Below are 22,640 nucleotides of genomic sequence, written 5' to 3'. Positions count from 1 at the left end.
CAAGTATCGCTTGCCAATGATTACAGGCATGTGTGACGTATGAGGTGCTGCTCGATCATTATACCTTATACCTCATTCTTTTTAACTCCCTACGCCTAGTCACTGTGCCGCTGATTTCATGCGATTCTCTACAGCCACACTTCTGCAATGTTGGACGGTCTCTGTCCGTCCGTACGTGATGACCACCTGGTCCTGGATTAGCTGCAGTTGCTTCCTCACATTTCCATTTCACAATTGCATCATGAACAATCGACTTGGGCACCTTTAGAACGGCTGAAATGTACCGGGTGACCAAAAAGTCAGTATAAATTTGAAAACTGAATAAATCATGGAATAATGTAGATAGAGAGGTACAAATTGACACACATGCTTGGAATGACACGGGGTTTTATTAGAACAAAAAGAAAAAAAATACAAAAGTTCAAAAAATGTCCGACAGATGGCGTTTCATCTGATCAGAATAGCAGTAATTAGCATAACAAAGTAAGACAAAGCAAAGATGATGTTCTATACAGGACATACTCAATATGTCCACCATCATTCCTCAACAATAGCTGTAGTCGAGGAACAATGTTGTGAACAACACTGTAAAGCATGTCTGGAGTTATGGTGAGGCATTAGCGTCGGTTGTTGTCTTTCAGTATCCCTAGAGATGTCGGTCGATCACGATACACTTGCGCCTTCAGGTAACCCCAAAGCCAATAATCGCACGGACTGAGGTCTTGGGACCTGGGAGGCCAAGCATGACGAAAGTGGCGGCTGAGCACACGGTTATCACCAAACGACGCGCGCAAGAGATCTTTCACGCGTCTAGTAATATGGGGTGGAGCGCCATTCTGCATAAACATCGTACGTTCCAGCAGGTGTTTATCAGCCAGGCTGGGGATGATGCGATTCAGTAACATATCGGCGTACCTCTCACCCGTCATGGTAGCAGTTTTGCTGCCCAGCGCCATCTGTCGGACATTTTGTGAACTTTGTTTTTTTGTTGTAATAAGACCCCATGTCATTCCAAGCATGTGTGTCAATTTTTACCTCTCTATCTACATTATTCTGTGGTTTATGAATTTTTCAAATTTATACTGACTTTTTGATCACCCGGTACTTGCTGGATGACATCCAGTCATTGGTACACGGTCGAAGAGCCTTAACGCTCCTGATCGGCCTATTCTGCTGTTATTGTTTCTCCTCCTACTCCCCACTGCCATTTGTACTGGCGGGGCCGCCTCTGTAAGATTTAGTCGTCCACTGTGCGCTTTAGAGGATTTGGGATGGTGGATATGTTTGGATTATATAACTAAATAAATGCTTATTATTGTTTACAAATATCAGTTATTTTACTTCGCAACGTTTTGGACGTTATTCATCTATTTACTCGATCGCCATTTACAAGGCGAAATATTAAACTAGGACATAACAGCATTGAAATGGCACATTCAGCATTACTTAATTACATAACGCAATATAATTACAATAATTCAGTGGCATTGACCGTGAGGTTATGTATATCCTCCAGTTCACCATTAAAACCATGCACAGTACACTCGATCAAGTGGGCCGTTGTTTGATTGTGTCTACATTCGCACTGACGGTCATTCTCGAGGCCCCATGTTGTCATCATCTCCCTGCATCTTCCGATACCCGTCCTTACACAGTTCAGCGTCCTTACACAGTTCGCCGTCTTCTGGAAAGCTGATATCCCTCTATTTCTATGCTTGGGTCAGTAACAACTTTTCTGTTCTTTAATGTGCTTCTACTCCATGTCCATGAAATTTTCCATTCTTTTTCTCGGTCGACTGTTTACCATAGAGGTGACCTTGATCTCAGGCGATTTCTTGATGTCAGGTCCTGATGTATGGGAGGGTTTGGGTTTGCCAGTATTTTGCTATATTCTCTTGATCTCTCCTGATTTCAGGTGGTGCCACGTTAGAGAGTACGGGTATCCAATCTATATGTGTAGGTCTAAGTGCTCCCGATATTATTCTCATTGTTTCTCTTAGCTGAATATCGGTTTTTGATATATGCGCACTTGTGGCCCACACAGGTGAACAATACTCGGCCACACTGTATACCAGGCCAAAGCCTGAAGTTCTCAGGCTATTTGCATCGCATCCCCAGGTGGCTCTGGTGAGTTTGGGAAGAATTGCATTTCTTGATTTCAGTTTTTGTTTTGTATCCTCTAGATGGGCTCTGTACATTAGGAAGCGGTCGAGCTTTACTTCATGGTATAGAGGATTATCTTCATGTTTAACGTTCTGTGGTTATTCATGCAGATGTTCAGCTTTCTCTTGGCTTCTCTGTTATTCAGACGCTTGTTTACACTTACTGTCTTGTCTGGATTCTTTTGCAGATATCGTTTGGTGCAGTAAAGGTGCAACAGGTTTAGGTCTTGAACTTGATCACAGCAATTTCTTTTAAGACTAAAATCTGCTTGCTGCGTTGGTAGGGTGCGTTCTAAATATGGGGAGAGTCTGATCATCAGAATTCTCTCAAATCGAGGGCTGGAAGTTAAATAGTGGCAACTATTTATTCACAATCGATACAAAAGAGTTACATGATTGCACCTGTTACTGTTCTTCAAAGTAGTCACCAGCGTTGTGTAGAACCAAATGCCAGTTATGTGGAAGGCGTAGTATACAGTTACCAGAGCCTGTTCAGTTGATGGTGCGAATGGAGCGGTCTTAAGTTAAGGTGATTCTTGTGTACGACAGTGATGGTGTTATCCTAACGCATTACATTCCTCCTCGGCAGACCGTTAATGCACAGTATTACTGTTCGTGCAATTTTGTCATATGATGACATGATGGAGACCGTTGCTGTTGTTTGAAGACAGATGTTGATGGTCTTAGGACAGCAACCAGCCATAAATTTACTTTCAGTTCCTTCATTCAAAGAGTACCGTTACCGGTTTCGAATCGTTGTGGTTCATCCCCAGACGGTTTAGACGCTTTCTTTATGACATGTGGTGTGTTTTTTTATAGATTAATTGTCCTAAAATATAAATAATACATAATTATAAACACGCCACACACAGATGGTTGCGTTACAGATTTTCGTTGCATGTGACTTACGTGAAACGTCGGTTATGAAAACAAACACTCCAAACCGACGTTTCACGTAAGTCACATGCAACGAAAATCTGTAACGCAACCATCTGTTTGTGGCGTGTTTATAATTATGTATTATTTATATTTTAGGACAATTAATCTATAAAAAACACACCACGTGTCATAAAGATAGCGTGTAAACCGTCTGAGGATGAATCACAACGATTCGAAACCGGTAACGGTACCCTTTGAATAAAGGAACTGAAAGTAAATTTGTGGCTTGTTGCTGTCCTAACACCATCATCAACATTACTGTTCGTTTTTGGAGCATCACCTGCAACGAGCTTTGCGAAAGAAGCTGCGAAACTTCCTGTGCAACCCACCCATTATTTTGCACGACAATGCGCAGGCGCATACAGCGCAAGCTGTGGCTGCTCTGTTCGGTCGATGGGACTGAGAAGTACTGTACCACTCAAAATACTCCCCGGACTTAGGTCCTTGTGACTGATTTGATTCCGAAGATGAAGGAACCACTTTGTGACATTCGCTTCAGAACTGTTCCAGAGATTCGAGAGGCAGTAGACCGCTCCATTCGCACCATCAACAGAACAGGCTCTGCTAACAGTATACTACGCCTTCCACACTGCTGGCAATGGGGTTCTACACAATGTTGGTGACAACTTCGAAGGACAGTAACAGGTGCAAACATGTGACTCTTTTCTATCGGTTCTGAATAAATAGTTGCCACTCTAAGTTCCAACCCTCGTAATTTATACATAGTGCATAAAAGAGAAACTGGTGTAAAATATATGGGGTTGTTCCTAGACTTCTCTGGTTTCAGGACAGCGACTACCTCGGCTTCTTTCCCTACAGTAAGACGTAAACTTCCCTTAGTAACCATAAAATGAAAGATTTCTTTTTTCCTTAATTTTTGTGGTGAGAGTTCTCCGAAACATTTCTTAATGTGTAGTAATCAATGGAGCAGGTAGTAGTAAGATACTCGGCTCCGGGAAACTAAAGTTCTTACACAACCATATTCTTTTTATTTGCCACAGGTACTAGCGAATGAAATTTGGGACAACTTAAAAAAGAAAATCTTCAAGTAGTCATAACAAAAGTTAAGAAATGCTACTTGCAAGCAGCTAACATTTAAACTTATCACAGCTAGAAGATAGCTGGAAGACGCTTGAAAGACCATTTTCCACAGACGTAACAAACAACCTTCAATTAACCAATTGCGGTTAGGACAGCAGGTTTCAAGGAAATTTAACATAGCTACAAAGGGAATACCCTCTAACTGAAAGTTAGAGTAATTTGCAAGATTGCAAGTAATTTACAAGATTAACGGATAGAATAAAACATCATTGATCAAAAGTAGTAACAGAGCTTTAATCTGTTGCTCTAATAAAACCACTGATTCGACACGTCAATCAAGGTCGGCTCCTTATAGATCAGCGTGTAGTTTACAACTTACGAAGTCAACTGGCGCTAATCAGCCACTTGCCAACTTCAACATAATCCAGTTACGTAGATGCAGTTCTAGTTAATCGTTAGTGAAATGTGGTTCAGCACCCTCGAGCCAAAAGTTTAAGGTCAGCTGGTGGTAACTTTCAGTCCACTGCGGAGCATCACCACAAGGAAGTTTACTGCTTAACTGCCACACTTACTCACGGTCCACCATACTCCATTTCATATGCTGTATAATCATTGGGAATGATTCGTCCGTTGTGTAGCACACCTCTTCAGACCCCAGACGCCATCAACACGACGACGTATATCGAGCATGACAGCCTTCTTGCAGGTGCGTCCGGTGCTATATTTTCTTATCCGCCTCTTCGCTTTCCCCCTATCGGGACGTCATGACGCCCAACGACGAAGCAGCCCTGTGTCTGACCACGTTCGTAATGCACCGATATGCGCCGGTGCACGGAGCACCATTAATGGGTGAATGTGCCTCATCTATTCAGTAGGGGATGAACAAACGTTTGAAAGCGTTTCACGTTAATGAGGAAAGCCACTTAGCTAATTGTTGACCCAAGGTAAATATTCGTATCAGTTACCATATACAGGGTGATTCACGAAGTTACCTAAATATTGTAATATGCTATCTACAAGTAAAACTAAAGAAAAAAGTTCATATAAACATAGGTCCGCAAATGTTTAGTTACGGAGTTACCGCTAATAAAAGATTTTGACTGAAATTAAGCAACGTCGCTAATATGAAGCCATCGCAAAACTGTACGAGGTTAAAGTAAAGCACGATTACCTTTCATTTTGTTGTTATCGATCTGGTGATGCTAATAAAACATGTCCCAGACATGTATCTGCAGTAATTTTCCAAAACATACAGAGAAGCAAAGGCGAAATTTCATTAAATTTTTAATTTATTTACTACTTGACCCAATTTGTTTTTTGAATTCCAGACCATTACACAAAGCTTTCACCAAAAATAGTAGAGAATTTAATTTTGGAAAAATGGTGGTAATAACGTTAACTGAAACTGTTAGAATGTGTCAGATAAGCTGCCTTTATTACTACCATAGCACACGTGAATTCATGTTAAACCGGAAAAAACAAAGCTCAGTGTTAAGGAAGTTGTACAGTGTACATACAATTTCAATATACATTCACAATAAATAACGTTCAAAAATGTCTCCACCGAGTTCAATCCATTTAACTGCACCTGAATGAACAGATTTTGTTGCTCCTCGTTTTAGTTTCACAGGGTTGTTCTTAATTTTGTAATCTTTGCTTCATTGGATGTTCTGGAAAACTACTGGAGATACACGTCTGGGATACGTTTTATAAGATTCACCAGATGAATAACAACAAAATAAGTGGAAATCATGCTTTACTTTAACCTCGTACAGTTTTGCGATGGCTCCGTACTATCGAAGTTGCTAATTTGATGCAAAAGCTTTTATTAAGCGTAACTCCATAACTAAACAGTTGCGGATCTATGTATATATGAACTTTTTTCTTAGTGTCACTTGTGGAATAACATATTGAAATATTAGCATATCTGCTTGAATCACCCTGTATATTAAGGGTCTCATCGACTTAGTTTTCCACCGAATTCAACGATAATATTGCACCCCAGGGTATTTTGAAGTACGTAAAAATGTGCACTCGGAAAATTTGTTGGAGGTGTACTGATTACTTCTATGTGTAGCACAGACCTCCGTGTGCGCTTGTAATTTTGTAGGCATCCATTTCAACTGTTGGCAGTTTCTACGTCATTGCAGTTACTATGCTTAAGTGCAGCAGACGAAAAAATGAGCTAAGTATGCGCGATTTTTACTTGTAGGGATTAATCTTCAAATCCACGTCGACATCAGGAGCTCAGCGAATTTATCGAGACCGGAACAGTTGCCAGTTGCGGAGTTTTAAGAGCGGTGGCGACGATAAACTGGTAGAACAGAGGAAAGGTAATAACGCAAAAATACATGTTAGCAAACTTACAAAAAGAAATTACCCCCTCTGAGTTGGAAAAAGTGGGTCACGTTGTAAGAGCAATAGCTCCCTCTAAAGTTTTCGGTTACCGCTACTTCCAGCGCCACTTTTCGCTTTTCGGAGAGCCCGTGTTGCCGAAACAATGGCGGGTGGTTACTGAGCGCGGAGGAAAAGGACCGAAACGTCGTGGTCGAGGTCGGGACTCGAAATGGCGCCGAAGTTTTAATGCAGTCGCTCCCCTAACGGCCCTCTGAAGCGTCAATCTTGGCGTCTTCCGGCGCCGCTAAAACTGTCCCACTCACAGAGAGAGAGAGAGCGCTGTTCTTTTCGTTTCTAAGGCTGCTGGAATAATGCATTGCAGATGGAGTTTCAATGTCAAACTTAATGCGGACCTCATTTGTCTTAAGCGAATGGCAATATGGCTGAAGTTTTCAAACTGCCTGGTTCGCCCTAGTAACTACATCACTCCGTTTACTTGTAAGAATGCGTCTTCATACAGACATTTTCGACGAGTTCGGACTTCATGAAGCAGCGCACCATTTCTATTATTCTCTTGATGAACTTTCCACTTCTATACACATATTCTGTTGACTGTCCACTGCGTTACAGACCTCAGCTTCTAATGTTGCCAAATGAACTAAACCAGAATGGGCTTTTAATGTGTTCGTACCAGCCTTCGTCCTGACCCCCACTACCATCGTAAATACACCCGTTTCCCTCAACTCCACCAATGGCTTTTCTCATTTGACAATGTATTTGTAAACAGGTGTTCTTTTTGCTCTGTGAAAGATTTTATGTTTGCTACTGACACTATCTCACAAAGTTTTCATTCTAAACGTTAACTTTAGATTGTTAAACCCTCATAAAATCAACGATTGATATCTCCTCACCGTTCCTACCGATCTGGACACATGACAGACACCTACTCTTGCGTACCTTCGTGGCAAGCAACACTGTTAACATTGCTGAGTTGTATATGACCTGGCTTATCCGGTTTGCTGACACTGATGCTTTTGACGTAAATGTTACGGATGTTTAGTAACGGTGCGCCTGTTTTCCTGTAGTTGGCACATTTATGGCTTAAAATTTGTCTTACTGTGGAGTTTTACCTGAACTGTGAAGCAGTCACAGCCGGGAGAGTGTCACTTTACATCACATTGCCCCCTCTCAAACACCCCCCCCCCCCCCCCCCCCCCGTCAGGTGATAATCTCGTCTTTTGCTACTGAATTTAGCTCAATATGAGTGCTACTGAGTTTTATCTTGGAATTAAAATACTGAGTGATTTGCTGTAGGCAGTTGTCAAGAACGCAGTTAATGGATAATTTAGTAACGAGGAAAATGGAAAATAATATGATGTGCACAGATGACAGTGATATAGATCAATGCTTTGAAGCAGCAAATAAGGAAAACGAGGAAGCAGAAGAAAAATCTTTTGGTGACTGTAGAAGACTGAGTTATGTCGTGCTTAGACTGTAATATTATCGTCTAAAGCAGAATAATCTCTACCTATTTTGTGTGCCTAATTCTCTTGGAGTTATAATTATTTGTAAATAGCGCATAACATATGTTATGACTTCTTTTCCAATAGCATTTTGAGTGGTAAAGTTTTCGATATAGGATATAATACACTACACTTTTTACTTATTTTCTGTGCAACATACAACTGCATAGCTCATAAACTATGACTTCCTTGGAATAAAATTTGGAGCAGTAAAATGTACGTTGGTTTAGTAGCAATATAACAGCTTCCGCCTTAAATGTTATAGGGTTAATTCTTATTTCGTCACCGCCAGCTTCGCTCTTTTGTAAACCGTTCACTTCCCTTACCCCCGGCCGGAGTGGCCGTGCGGTTCTAGGCGCTGCAGGCTGGAACCGCGAGGCCGCTACGGTCGCAGGTTCGAATCCTGCCTCGGGCATGGATGTGTGTGATGTCCTTAGGTTAGTTAGGTTTAACTAGTTCTAAGTTCTAGGGGACTAATGACCTCAGAAGTTGAGTCCCATAGTGCTCAGAGCCATTTGAACCATCCCTTACCGTGTCACGAGCGCAAACAACTAGGTTGGTGCATAAGTTCCTTGCGGTTTTTGTTTTTCATGATGGTATTCCGGTTTCTATAGCTTTATTTATCTACTGTCATTTCTTTTATTTGTACTTCTCTGTTGCTATTCGAGTTTACAAACTGTCATTTTGATGGTGAGTGGCGTTTTGGACACTAGAAAATAGAAAGCGGAACATTTCCGACGTAATCCTCTGTTTGAGTTCAGTAGAGGGTTGACAGGAGCGGGGGCAGCCAGAACATTTGTAACGTGTATAGGGCTAACGATATTGAACAGAGCACCACGAGAAAAAGATATTCTTTTTTTTTTTAAGGAGAATAGTTTTGTCATTAGTGACTCCATACGTTCAAGAAGACGGTTCAAATGGCTCTGAGCACTATGGGATTTAACATCTGAGGTCATCAGTCCCCTAGAACTTGGAACTACTTAAACCTAACCAACCTAAGGACATCACACATATCCATGCCCGAGGCAGGATTCTAACCTGCAACCGTAGCGGTCGCGCGGTTCCGGACTGAAGTGCCTTGAACCGCTCGGCCACACCGGCCGGCCGTTCAAGAAGACCTTCTACTAAGGATGGGGCCCCTCCACGCCCGCACCAACGTGGTGACCAACACAAAAGTTTTACTGTCACCTCCGTATGCATGTTAGTTTTGAATCAGGCGTCACAGGATGCAGGCTGTGATGTTATCCATGCGTCTGGGTAAGGCTACTCATTAACATGGTCCATCAGGAGATAGAAGTGGTCGAAAGCGATCGAAGGGTAGCGGTTGTAAGAGCAGAGGAAAAAAGGTGCCAAGGCCAGCGCCAAGGGAAAAAAACCTCTGCGACAGTAGGACGGGTTGGCTCTGAGCACTATGGGACTCAACTGCTGAGGTCATTAGTCCCCTAGAACTTAGAACTAGTCAAACCTAACTAACCTAAGGACATCACAAACATCCATGCCCGAGGCAGGATTCGAACCTGCGACCGTAGCGGTCTTGCGGCTCCAGACTGCAGCGCCTTTAACCGCACGGCCACTTCGGCCGGCTAGGACGGGTAGTAAGGGCAGTAGCGGCTTGCTATCTGCGACAGTGCATGCAAGGTGTGGTTGTGTTAGTTCGAGGTATCGTGCATCGTTACCTTTGTCGTTGTTGGAGCTTGTTGCGGCGCTTGCTGCAGTTGCTGCGTCCCTGCAACAGTTCAAGGTCGTTGTGGATTAGTGGGCGATCGGTCATAGATCGGCTCACGGACTGTGTAGGGGGGTGTGTGTGGCTGGTTTGCGTGCTGTGTACAGTACGGTTTCCCTGCGGTTGCCTGTTTTTCGGCTAGTCGCACATCTGGGTTTCCAGTAATAACTGTGTTGCAGGGGCTCGCCAGTACTGTCGTGTTAGCGTTCTATAGACCATAGATGTTCAGTTCCTAGCCAGTAATGTCTTTGGTCTGTTATGCTTCCATCTATGGTTGTGGTCGTAGTTACCCAGAGAAAGGATAAACGGGTTGCGCGAGTGTCTCGTGTTATTGTACAGTCGTGTGGAGAGTTTTTGGAATACCTGCAAGATAGTATCTAGCCGGTATTCCCGGTGAAGGTCCGCGATGCGTGTGTAGCGCGGAGCTTTGCTTATGATTTTGAGTACTTTGTTCTGTATGAGCTGCAGACGGCGCAGGCGAGTTGGCGCAGCGTATCCCCAGACAGGGGCTGCGTACGTCGGGGTCTGATGATCATTTATGCTCATCAATCCTCAATGACCCTCGTCTGCGTACTCGAGAACCGGCAGATGTGATGAACTATCGTCATTTCTCCATCGTGAGAAAAATGCGTACAATGGGGGAGATCCAAAAATCGGGTGTATGAGTACCACATTCCTTAAGCCAAAATCACATAAACGTGCGAGTGGCCGTACGTGCAGCTCTGCTTCATTTTCATTACGGTTGCAAAAGACGGTATTCAACCTATATAAAATGCAATTACTCTACAAGGTGTAATAAAATGATATGGCCAGACATTAAGGAGATATTCCTCACACATAGAGGTAGAATATGTATTATAAGGAGGTGGGTCAAGAAACGCTTTGTATCCATGTTAGAGCCCAGTTTCTGCTTATGTTCATAATCCTATTAACCGTGCGAAACACACAGTTCCCTACAGTCGTTAAATGAACAACGTAAGACCATACGGACTATCAGAACAATTGTGTGATTGGATTGAAGAGTTCCTAGATAACAGAACGCAGTGTGTCATTCTCAATGGAGAGAAGTCTTCCGAAGTAAGAGTGATTTCAGGTGTGCCGCAGGGGAGTGTCGTAGCACCGTTGCTATTCACAATATATATAAATCTCCTTGTGGATAACATCGGAAGTTCACTGAGGCTTTTTGCGGATGATGCTGTAGTACATCGAGAGGTTGTAACAATGGAAAATTGTACCGAAATGCAGGAGGATCTGCCACGAATTGACGCATGGTGCAGGGTATGGCAATTGAATCTCAATGCAGACAAGTGTAATGTGCTGCGAATACACAGAAAGAAAGATCCTTTATCATTTAGCTACAATATAGCAGGTCAGCAACTGGAAGCAATTAATTCCATAAATTATTTGGGCATAGGCATTAGGAGTGATTTAAAATGGAATGATCATACAAAATTAATCGTCGGTAAAGCAGATGTCAGACTGAGATTCATTGGAAGAATCCTAAGGAAATGCAATCCGAAAACAAAGGAAGTAGGTTACAGTACAACTTGTTCGCCCACTGCTTGAATACTGCTCACCGGCGTGGGATCCGTACCAGATAGGGTTGATAGAAGAGAGATAGAAGATTCAACGGAGAGCGGCGCGCTTCGTTACAGGATCATTTAGTAATCGCGAAAGCGTTACGGAGAAGACAGAGAAACTCCAGTGGAAGACTCTGCAAGAGAGGCGCTCAGTAGTTCGGACGGGCTTTTGTTGAAGTTGCGAGAACATACCTTCACCAAGGAGTCAAGCAGTATGTTGCTCCCTCCTATGTATATCTCGCGAAGAGATCATGAGGATAAAATCAGAGAGATTAGAACCCACACAAAGCCATACCGGTAATCTTTCTTTCCACGAACAATACGAGACTGGAATAGAAGGTAGAATCGATAGAGGTACTCAAAGTACCCTCCGCCACACACCGTCAGTTGGCTTGCGGGGTATGGATGTAGATGCAGATGTTGATGTAGATGAAACAGAATGTACCAAGAATAAATGTAACGTCTTCTTACACGAATTGTTCAAAATGCACTTTTGGTTACGTTGGTTAGAATTCTTATTTTTATCGCCAGTATTTGTTGTTCCAATTGAACGAAGTTATGTTGACATGTGACTCACTTCATCGCTTGAGTTGACGTGCGACTAACTTCATTGTTTCTGTTGACGTATTACTAACTTCACTGTTTGTGTTGATATGTAATAACTTCATTGCTTGTGTTCACATGGGAATAATTTCATTGCTCTTCTAACATTGAGCTCGTGGCACCAAATGTTTAGCGTTCACCACGGACTGTGCAAGAACGTAACGTGAGTTATTTAGTGTTCCTCATGGAGTTGGCTTCAGGTAAAGTGCAACGGCAGTGTATTCAAATTCGAAGTTCCCAGACTTCAATTTGCTGTACGGATTAGCGGATGTGGAGCTCAACTTCTTATCGGAGGAGATTCCAGGACGACGGTGCCCCGACAAGAGGACACTTGAAGCAACTGGTCGTCGACTTATGGAACATTGAGCATTCAAGGCTAGTACTCGTGACTAGGGTAGGGCTAGAAAGGCGAGGAGAGCTCACACCTCAGCTGGAAGAGGAACTTCGTGCAGTAGACGACGACACCAGTGTCAGCGTAAGACACTGCAGTAACTAATGTACACACACGACTGTCTGCAGAGTGCTGTACGAGAACCAGCTCTACCCGTTCCTTGTAGAGTATGTGCAGGCACTATCGAGCACTGATTTTCCTGCATGGGTGCACTTCTGCGAGTGGTTCATTCAACAATGTTTCAATCCTCACTTTTTTGCAGATTTGCTGTTCATGGGCGAGTCTTCGTTTTAATGTGATCAAACTGTAAATTTTGAGAGTCAGCACGTATGGACTGTCGAGAATCCCCATGAAATTTTGCTTTCACGCCATCAAGAAAGATTTTCTGTGAACGTTTGGACCGGCATTGTTGGTGACTGTTGAGGCCTCATGTTTTTCCGCCAAGGCTCAACGGAAAAATTTATCATGCTTTCTTAGTGAATTACTACCTGCTAGCCGGCCGAAGTGGCCGTGCGGTTAAAGGCGCTGCAGTCTGGAACCGCAAGACCGCTACGGTCGCAGGTTCGAATCCTGCCTCGGGCATGGATGTTTGTGATGTCCTTAGGTTAGTTAGGTTTAACCAGTTCTAAGTTCTAGGGGACTAATGACCTCAGCGGTTGAGTCCCATAGTGCTCAGAGCCATTTGAACCATTTTTTTACTACCTGCTCTGCTAGAACATAAGCCTTTACGAGCGCGACTTAACATATTGTATTGTGTATTGTGCATTGAACCGCTGGCCTAGAAACAACGGACAGACTTCGTCCCGCCATAGACCTCAGTGGTTCACAATCTCACAACAGACCACAGCAGTCCACCTACCCACCGCCGCCCCACACCGATCCCAGGGTTATTGTGCCTTTCGGCCCCCAGTGGACCCCCCCACCCCCCCTTTTCCCCACGGAACGTCTCATACCGCACGAGTGTAATCCCAAATGTTTGCGCGGTAGAGTAATTATGGTATACAGTGTTTGTGCAGAAATCGCCGACATAGTGTAACTGAGGCGGAATAAGGGTAACCAGCCAGTATTTGCCGAGTCAGATAGAAAATCGCCTTAAAAACCATCCACAGGATGGCCGGCACACCGGACCTCGACACTAATCCGCCAAGCGCATTCGGGCTTGGGAAGTAGCGCGTTAAACCCGCCAGGCTAGCCGGGCGGGTGACTAAACATATACTTCATGTACGATGGAACTCTTGTTTCATTTCACTATTAATGCTCATAGTGGGCTTCTAAATATTACCATATTGCAGTGCCTGTATTATTCTGATTACGACGCAAAGTTCCATTGGACATGCATGCAATAGCGTATTTTTCTGCCAATACCGGCAAGCGACTTTCATGTACGTCTGACCTAGGCTGGAATATACGTAATGGATGTAGGAGTACAGGTCGTAGATCGTGGTTGACGTCATATTGAAGTTTTGGTCTGGGCGTGAGTTGTGCACGGATAGCTACCGCTCGCGATATGCGGGAAATTCTGGTTCGTGTCGGTGTCCCGATCTGGCACAAATTTTTGTTCTCGTCATTCCACTCTACAGATGAAGGTTGTCTTTATTCGCAGTTGCGGATAGATTTAATGTATTCTAAATAATAGATTCCGTGACAGATGGATAGGCAGAGATGCATAAGTTACTTGACCTTTATGTTCCACCGACCATAGCCCAATAGACATATTTGTGGGGGGCATTTGAAAGTTCTTTGGCGCAGAATCTCTGTGCAAGATGTACAGATTCTTCGTGCCCGTATTCTGGAAGGCAGTGAAACAGCACGCAGTTCTACAGCGATACATCAGCGCATATCGGATTCAGTGCGACGGCGGACTGATGAATGTAGCTAATGGTGGGAATTTTGGACATTTCATTTAGGAAAGTCTTTCTTGGAGTGGTGATGCGTTCTTTTCCTCTGTGTTTTCACTTACTGTGTCGAAGAGTTGAAGAAACTGTGTTGTAACATTGAAATAAAGTGGTTCTGGATGCATGCCTATATAACATACGTACTATCTTTCTGTACGTGTACTGGAATGTTACCTAAAAGTTTGCTGTACCTTTTGGTCAATGTTATATAATGACCCACAGGAGACCACGGTATGCTTATTCCTTAATGCTGAGGGAATGTCACTGAACAGTCTACGAAATTTTTTCGCCGTATCTTCCTATTTGCACTTGTGTTGTGAAATTTCGTTGCCCGGACTGTAGTTTTCATTTTCTTTCCGCTTTCAATTCAGGGTTCGTTTTCCTTCTCGTTTATGCATCTGTTCATTGCTTTTGTTTTCTCTTAAACAGGTAGCGTCTTTCTAGCAAAACATCTTTGTATGTCCTAGAAGGACGCTCGCAAGATTTAACTGTTTATGGCGACATGTGGGGATCAAAATATCTGACCAACAGTAAAAAACTTTCATTTGACACAAATGTTCCAATTTTTTTTAATCATCAGGAAAGGAGAACTCCTGTCATAGTGGTTGCTGGCGTCCCCCCAATGTCCATCCTGTAACCGATAGCATTAAAATTAATATTTATCTGCGTGCTCATTTCTGTTTTCCCATACCTTTAGTGTGCATTGGTGCGGTACTTTAAGTATGAACCTGATGTTCGTTTACCAAGAGCAGTCTTATCCATCATCAGTCTGCTGGATATACAGGAAAACTATGTCGGGGACCGCATGGTGCTATGCGTAACACGTGACGCAGCGTTGTTAATTTTGTTCTCCTCGGTGTACTGTGTACGTAAAACAAAAACACCTGTTAACCATTGAACGAGATACCGACGAGCCTCGTGATCACGAAATGTTATTCGCCCACAGATACAGCGTTTGAAAGATACGAGAAAGAGCAAATCCCATCGTAATGTATGTGAAATTGTATCAGAACTTGTGAATCACTCGATGCAGGAGGTAACGGAGTGTACAGTTCCATGTTAGGGAATGTGTGTCCCGTAAGCAAAAAGAGTGGTCAACGGCGCAAGTAAAGCCGCAACGTGCATGACATGTTTACAACACCTTTGCGCTGCTCACTCTGCCCGTTACTCGCCGTGACTACAGCTGCTAACGGCCGCGTCGCGGTGTTACTACAGTGCCATGGCAAGTTTCACGAACGAGGAATACGCCGACATCCAACTCACCTACGGGCTTGTAGATGGAAGAGCTGACGTTGCAAGGCAACTACACTCCTGGAAATGGAAAAAAGAACACATTGACACCCGTGTGTCAGACCCACCATACTTGCTCCGGACACTGCGAGAGGGCTGTACAAGCAATGATCACACGCACGGCACAGCGGACACACCAGGAACCGCGGTGTTGGCCGTCGAATGGCGCTAGCTGCGCAGCATTTGTGCACCGCCGCCGTCAGTGTCAGCCAAATTGCCGTGGCATACGGAGCTCCATCGCAGTCTTTAACACTGGTAGCATGCCGCGACAGCGTGGACGTGAACCGTATGTGCAGTTGACGGACTTTGAGCGAGGGCGTATAGTGGGCATGCGGGAGGCCGGGTGGACGTACCGCCGAATTGCTCAACACGTGGGGCGTGAGGTCTCCACAGTACATCGATGTTGTCGCCAGTGGTCGGCGGAAGGTGCACGTGCCCGTCGACCTGGGACCGGACCGCAGCGACGCACGGATGCACGCCAACACCGTAGGATCCTACGCAGTGCCGTAGGGGACCGCACCGCCACTTCCCAGCAAATTAGGGACACTGTTGCTCCTGGGGTATCGGCGAGGACCATTCGCAACCGTCTCCATGAAGCTGGGCTACGGTCCCGCACACCGTTAGGCCGTCTTCCGCTCACGCCCCAACATCGTGCAGCCCGCCTCCAGTGGTGTCGCGACAGGCGTGAATGGAGGGACGAATGGAGACGTGTCGTCTTCAGCGATGAGAGTCGCTTCTGCCTTGGTGCCAATGATGGTCGTATGCGTGTTTGGCGCCGTGCAGGTGAGCGCCACAATCAGGACTGCATACGACCGAGGCACACAGGGCCAACACCCGGCATCATGGTGTGGGGAGCGATCTCCTACACTGGCCGTACACCACTGGTGATCGTCGAGGGGAACTGAATAGTGCACGGTACATCCAAACCGTCATCGAACCCATCGTTCTACCATTCCTAGACCGGCAAGGGAACTTGCAGTTCCAACAGGACAATGCACGTCCGCATGTATCCCGTGTCACCCAACGTGCTCTAGAAGGTGTAAGTCAACTACCCTGGCCAGCAAGATCTCCGGATCTGTCCCCCATTGAGCATGTTTGGGACTGGATGAAGCGTCGTCTCACGCGGTCTGCACGTCCAGCACGAACGCTGGTCCAACTGAGGCGCCAGGTGGAAATGGCATGGCAAGCCGTTCCACAGGACTACATCCAGCATCTCTACGATCGTCTCTATGGGAGAATAGTAGCCTGCATTGCTGCGAAAGGTGGATATACACTGTACTAGTGCCGACATTGTGCATGCTCTGTTGCCTGTGTCTATGTGCCTGTGGTTCTGTCAGTGTGATCATGTGATGTATCTGACCCCAGGAATGTGTCAATAAAGTTTCCCCTTCCTGGGACAATGAATTCACGGTGTGCTTATTTCAATTTTCAGGAGTGTATATCACGAGAGGTTTCCTAGCTGGCACCTTCCATTCGCAAAAACGTTTTACTCTGCAGACAGGCGCTTGACGGAGTATGGTGCATTTGTAGCACCTCCAGGATTTTGTGGTCGTGGCCGACCATCGATGTACAGTGCGGGTGACGAAGAAATAGTGTTTCGAACTGTTACGGAGGACCGAACAATAAGCAGCAGGTCCATCGCCACTCCGGTCGGAATGTAGACTACCAAAGGAGGCTGGACTTCTGCAAGTTTATCCTAAGGCGTCAGACCCACGACCAGCATTTTTCACGAACAATACTGTTCACCGACGAAGCCTATTCGACGGAGGAGGGTTTAGTGAATTCGCACATTGGCTCGAGTGGGCGGAAGAAAACCCCCACAGCACAGTGATACGAGGGTACCAACAACGATGCGGTGTCAATATCTGACGTGGTATTATTGATCACCCTCTCATAGGGCTACATGTGCTACCACAAAGACTTGCAGATGAGCGGTATCTGTGTTTCCTGGATGCTAGATTACCGGAACTGTTGGAAGAAGTCAGTTTGGCCTCTCGCGTGAACTTGTGTTACATACATGATAATGGTGCCCCCGCTCACTTCAGCGGCACAGTGCGATGCCACCTGGACAATGCCTTCCCTTCGAAATGGATCGGTCGTGGAGGCCCTGTAGCATGGCCAGCAAGATCTCCAGACCTGAATCCAATGGATTTCTTTTTTTGGGACATCTGATATCTGTGATTAATGAAGGAGAGGTTGTTGATGTCAACACCATTCAACGCAGAATACATCATGCCTGTGATATTACGCAAAGAGATACAGACATGTTGGATCGTGTTCAGCAATCCTCCCCGCGAAGAGTTAAACTTTGCCACGCACATCGTGGCCGTCATTTCTAACACTACTTATAAACCGCCACTGCAGCTTCTGGTCATGTGTTTCTATGTTAGTTTCGATTTGTACAGCTGTATTGCATTCGTTTGTATTAACTGCCACGTACCTGTGTAGTTGTATTTTGTATTCTGCATCTATGTACTCGTTTCTTAAAACTAAGTCTAGGACACAAAAACCAAATTATAAAACATGCATGTACAGTAGTGCAGCCCCTCCTCACGTTCCTTCCCTATGTCAACAAGCCACGATACATAATGCCGGCCAGCGTAGCCTGTACGAGATAGATGTGGGCGCTGTCATTGCTCGCATTGTCACGCAAACCGTCGCTTGACGCCGCATGCCTCGCCTTCTCGTGTGCCATGTTGCCGATCTGTCCCCTTCGCCAATGTCGGCGTACAGTAACACCCAAAAGTCCACTTCATATTTCCAGAATTTTACCATTCAATTGTATTGTCATTTATTGACAGAGGAACATGAAGAAAACGAATTTATGTTTGTAGCTCAGTGTGTGACAATTTGCACGACATGTTTCCTCATTTATGACTCATCCTGTATACACACATCAAAAAAATTTTGCATCACCTCGGTTCCGAGAGTCCCGGAACCTGTACAGAAAATTGGAACAGAGAACTTCAGAGGTGGTGGTCCAGATTGCTTTGCACACCGGTACCTCCAATAGCAATTAGCACGTCCTCTTGCATTAATGCATGCATGTATTCCTCATGGCATACTATCCACAAGTTCATCAACGCACTGTTGGTCCAGATTCTCCCACTCCTCAACGGCGATTCGGCGTAGATCCCCCAGTGGTTGGTGGGTCATGTCGTCCATAAACAGGTCTTTTAAATCTATCAAGGCATGTTCAATAGGAATCGTTTCTGGAGAACAAGCTGGCCACTCTAGTCGACAGATATCATTATCCTGAAGGAAGTCATTCACAACATGTGGACGATGGGGACGCGAATTGTCATCAATGAAGACGAATGCCTCGCCAATATGCTGCCGATGTGGTTGCACTATGAGTCGGAGGATGGCACTCACGTACCGTACAGCAATTACAGCCCTTTCCATGACCACCAGCGGCGTACGTCGGCTTCATAACGCCACCCCAAAACAGCAAGAAACCTCCACCTTGCTGCACTCGCTTGACAGTGTGTGCAAGGCGTTCAGCCTCACCGGTTGCCTCTAAACGCCGACGATTGTCTGGTCAAAGGCATATGTGACCCTCATCGGTGAAGAGAATGAGATGCCAGTCATGAGCTGTCCATTTGGCACGTTGTTGGACCCATCTCTATCGCGCTGCATGGTATCGTGGTTGCAAAGACGGACCTCGCCATGGATGTCAGGAGTGAAGCTGCGCATAATGCAGCCTATTGCGCACAGTTTGATTCGTAACACGACGTCCTGTGGCTGGACAAAAGCCATTATTCAACATGGTGGCGTTGGTGTCAGGGTTCCTCCGAGCCATATTCCATAGGTAGTGGTCATCCACTGCAAAAGTACCCGTTGGGCGGCCTGAGAGTGGCATTTTATCGACAGTTCCTGTCTCTTTGTACCTCCTCCGTGTGAAGGACAACATCGCTTTGGTTGACTCTGAGACGCCTGGTCTCTTCCCTTGTTGAGAGCCCTTCCTGGCACAAAGTAACAACGCGGATGCGATCGAACCGCAGTATTGACCGTCTAGGCATGGTTTAACTACAGACAACAAGAGCAGTGTACCTCCTTCCTGGTGAAAAGACTGGAACTGATCGGCTGTCGGACCCTCTGCGTCTCATAGGCGCTACTCGTGAATAGTTGTTTACATTTTTGAGTTGGTTTAGTAACACCTCTTAACAGTCGAAGAGACTGTAGCTGTGATACAATATCCACAGTCAACGTCTGTCTTCAGGAGTTCTGGGAACCAGGAAGATGCAAAACTTATTTTGATGTGTGTATTTGCTACAGCTATTCCGTTCATCCGCTTAGACTAACAACAAGTGCACTACAGTTCCGTGTTTCCAGCATAGTTTCGTAAGGGTGGGGATGAACTGGGACACTTTGGGTCTTCAGTTCACTAAAATGTCGTGAGATTATTCTCGGACACCAGTGTGCGATCCACTAAACCTCTTTCAGTTCAGTGCAGGTCCACGTTTCACCTCTGACCTTTGCATTGGCCGGTGCTGCAGTCTAGCGGCTTGCATAATTGACAGCGACACGAGAGAGAGTCGATGAATATTTTTGGTGCGCGGAACAGCGTCCACTGAAACTCACTGAACACATTGTGCGAAATTCCGAGGAAGGAAGATGTCCCTAGGTTCATGAATCAGCTAGAAGGACAGCAGGCTCCATGAACTGCGCTGTTACACCTAAATTGTTGCTGGAAATCAGGATACAGGAGGACTGTTTCATGGCCGAGAGTAATTAGCGAAAATTTGTATCGAAACAGCAACTAGTCTCCTGATAATAGTTCCTTAAGAACTTTTATCTCCCCATTAGCTAGCTTTCATACCACTGCAGGCTCATCATCACATAGTGGGTACTTACGGTGACTTACGGAGCCCCATTTATGATGACCATTCCATAAAACCTTTGATCCATAAGTGAAGCAAAAAAAATGTATATCAAACAAATAACGTTTAGCTACTAGGAAGACAGTAACCAGCAGGGCTGATTTTCTTGTATTTTGTATGTCACGAAAATGTGAACAGCAGTACATCTTTTCTGATCAGCACCATACATCAGCAATCCACTTTCTCTCCTCAAGTCCTATTGGGACACCTACACTATGTGATCAAAAGTATCCGGACACCTGGCTGAAAATGAGTAACAAGTTCGTCGCACCCTCCATCGGTAATGATAGAATTTAGTATGGTGTTGGCCCAGCCTGACCCTTGACAGCTTACACTTTCACAGGCATACGTTCAATCACGTGTTGGAAGGTTTCTTGGGGAATGAAAGCCTATTCTTCACCGGGTGCTGCACTGAGGAGAGGTATCGATGTCGGTCGGTGAGGCCTGGCACGAAGTCGGTGTTCCAAAACACCCCAAAGGTGTTCTATAGGATTCCGGTGAGGACTCTGTGCAGGCCAGTCCATTACAGGAATGTTATTGTCATGTAACCACTCCGCCACAGACCGTGCATTATGAACAGGTGCTCGATCGTGTTGAAAGATGCAATCGCCATCCCCGAACTGCTGTCCAACAGTGTAGGCCTGTGCTGTCATAGTGCCACGCAAAACAGCAAGTGGTGCAAGCCCCCACCATGAAAAACACGACCACACCAAAACACCACCGCCTCCGAATTTTACTGTTTTCACTACACACGCTTGCAGATGACGTTCACCGGGCATTCGCCATACCCAAACCCTGCCATCGGACGCCACATTGTGTACCGTGATTCGTCACACCACACAACGTTTTCCCACTGTTCAATCGTCCATTGTTTACGCTCCTTACACCAAGTGGGGCGTCGCTTGTCATTTACCGGCGTGATGTTTGGCTTTTGAGCAGCCGCTCGACCAAGAAATCCAAGTTTTCGCACCTCCCGCCTAACTCGCATAATACTTGCAGTGGATCCTGATGCAGTTTGGAACTCCTGTTTGATGGTCGGGATAGATGACTGCCTATTACACATTACGATCCTCTTCAAATGTCGGCGGTCTCTGCCAGTCAACACACGAGGTCGTCCTGTATGCTTTTGTGCTGTACCTGTCCCTTCACGTCTCCACTATCACATCGGAAACAGTGGACTTACCGATGTTTAGGAGTGTGGAAATCTCGCGTACAGGCGTACGACACAAGTGACACCCAATCGCCTGACCACGTTCGAAGTCCGTGATTTCCGCGGAGATGTCCATTCTGCTCACTCACGATGTCTAATGACTACTTATATGGAGCACCTGGCAGTAGGTGGCAGCAAAATGTACACAATATGAAAAACGTATTTTCTTGGGTGTCTGTATGCTTTTGATCACAGGGTGTATCACGAGGTATCATTCACGTAACAAAATCTGCTTTTCCTTGGTGTTGTTCACAGGAAGCAAATGTAAACGCAGGGTAAATGCACAACGGTCATTTCAGTTGCCGTTCTATTAAGTTACATTATACACAGATGAGTAGTATTTCTGTACAGTTCTTTCATCGTCAGCGAAGGGCCAGTCTTTAGTATCATGAACAGCGAGTAAATTTTTAACCGCCAAAATATCTAAAATCATTTATTCATGTAGATGACCGGTTTCGGAAATAAAATTGGCTTGCCGGCTACTAGTACAGCTCACGTTACCAACATGGACATGCACTGTACAGCACCACTTGCTGGACTTAAGCAGAAGATTGTGCAATGATGTAAACACAGATCCGAAGGTGGCAACAGAGAATTGCCGAAATCGGTCACCTATATGGATAAATGATTTTAGGGATGTCGGCATTTGAAAATTTGTTCAGTATTTCTATCTTCTCCTTATTGGTGTACATTTTACTCACACAAACCTGGAACTGAGGATGTCTGATAAATGACCCAAGACGGCCGAAGTGGCCGTGCGGTTAAAGGCGCTGCAGTCTGGAACCGCAAGACCGCTACGGTCGGCAGGTTCGAATCCTGCCTCGGGCATGGATGTTTGTGATGTCCTTAGGTTAGTTAGGTTTAACTAGTTCTAAGTTCTAGGGGACTAATGACCTCAGCAGTTGAGTCCCATAGTGCTCAGAGCCATTTGAACCATAAATGACCCGTGTGGGTTTTCCTCATGCTTTCATTTGTTTACTGTCAGCTCCAGAGGGTGTACGTCTGGAGTACAGCATTGTATGGTAGTGAAACATGGACTGTGGGAAAACCGGAACAGAAGAGA

Source organism: Schistocerca americana, chromosome 6 (genome assembly GCF_021461395.2).
Source record: "Schistocerca americana isolate TAMUIC-IGC-003095 chromosome 6, iqSchAmer2.1, whole genome shotgun sequence".
Classification (NCBI taxonomy): Eukaryota; Metazoa; Arthropoda; class Insecta; order Orthoptera; family Acrididae; genus Schistocerca; species Schistocerca americana.
Note: the sequence above shows the minus strand (reverse complement) of the source record.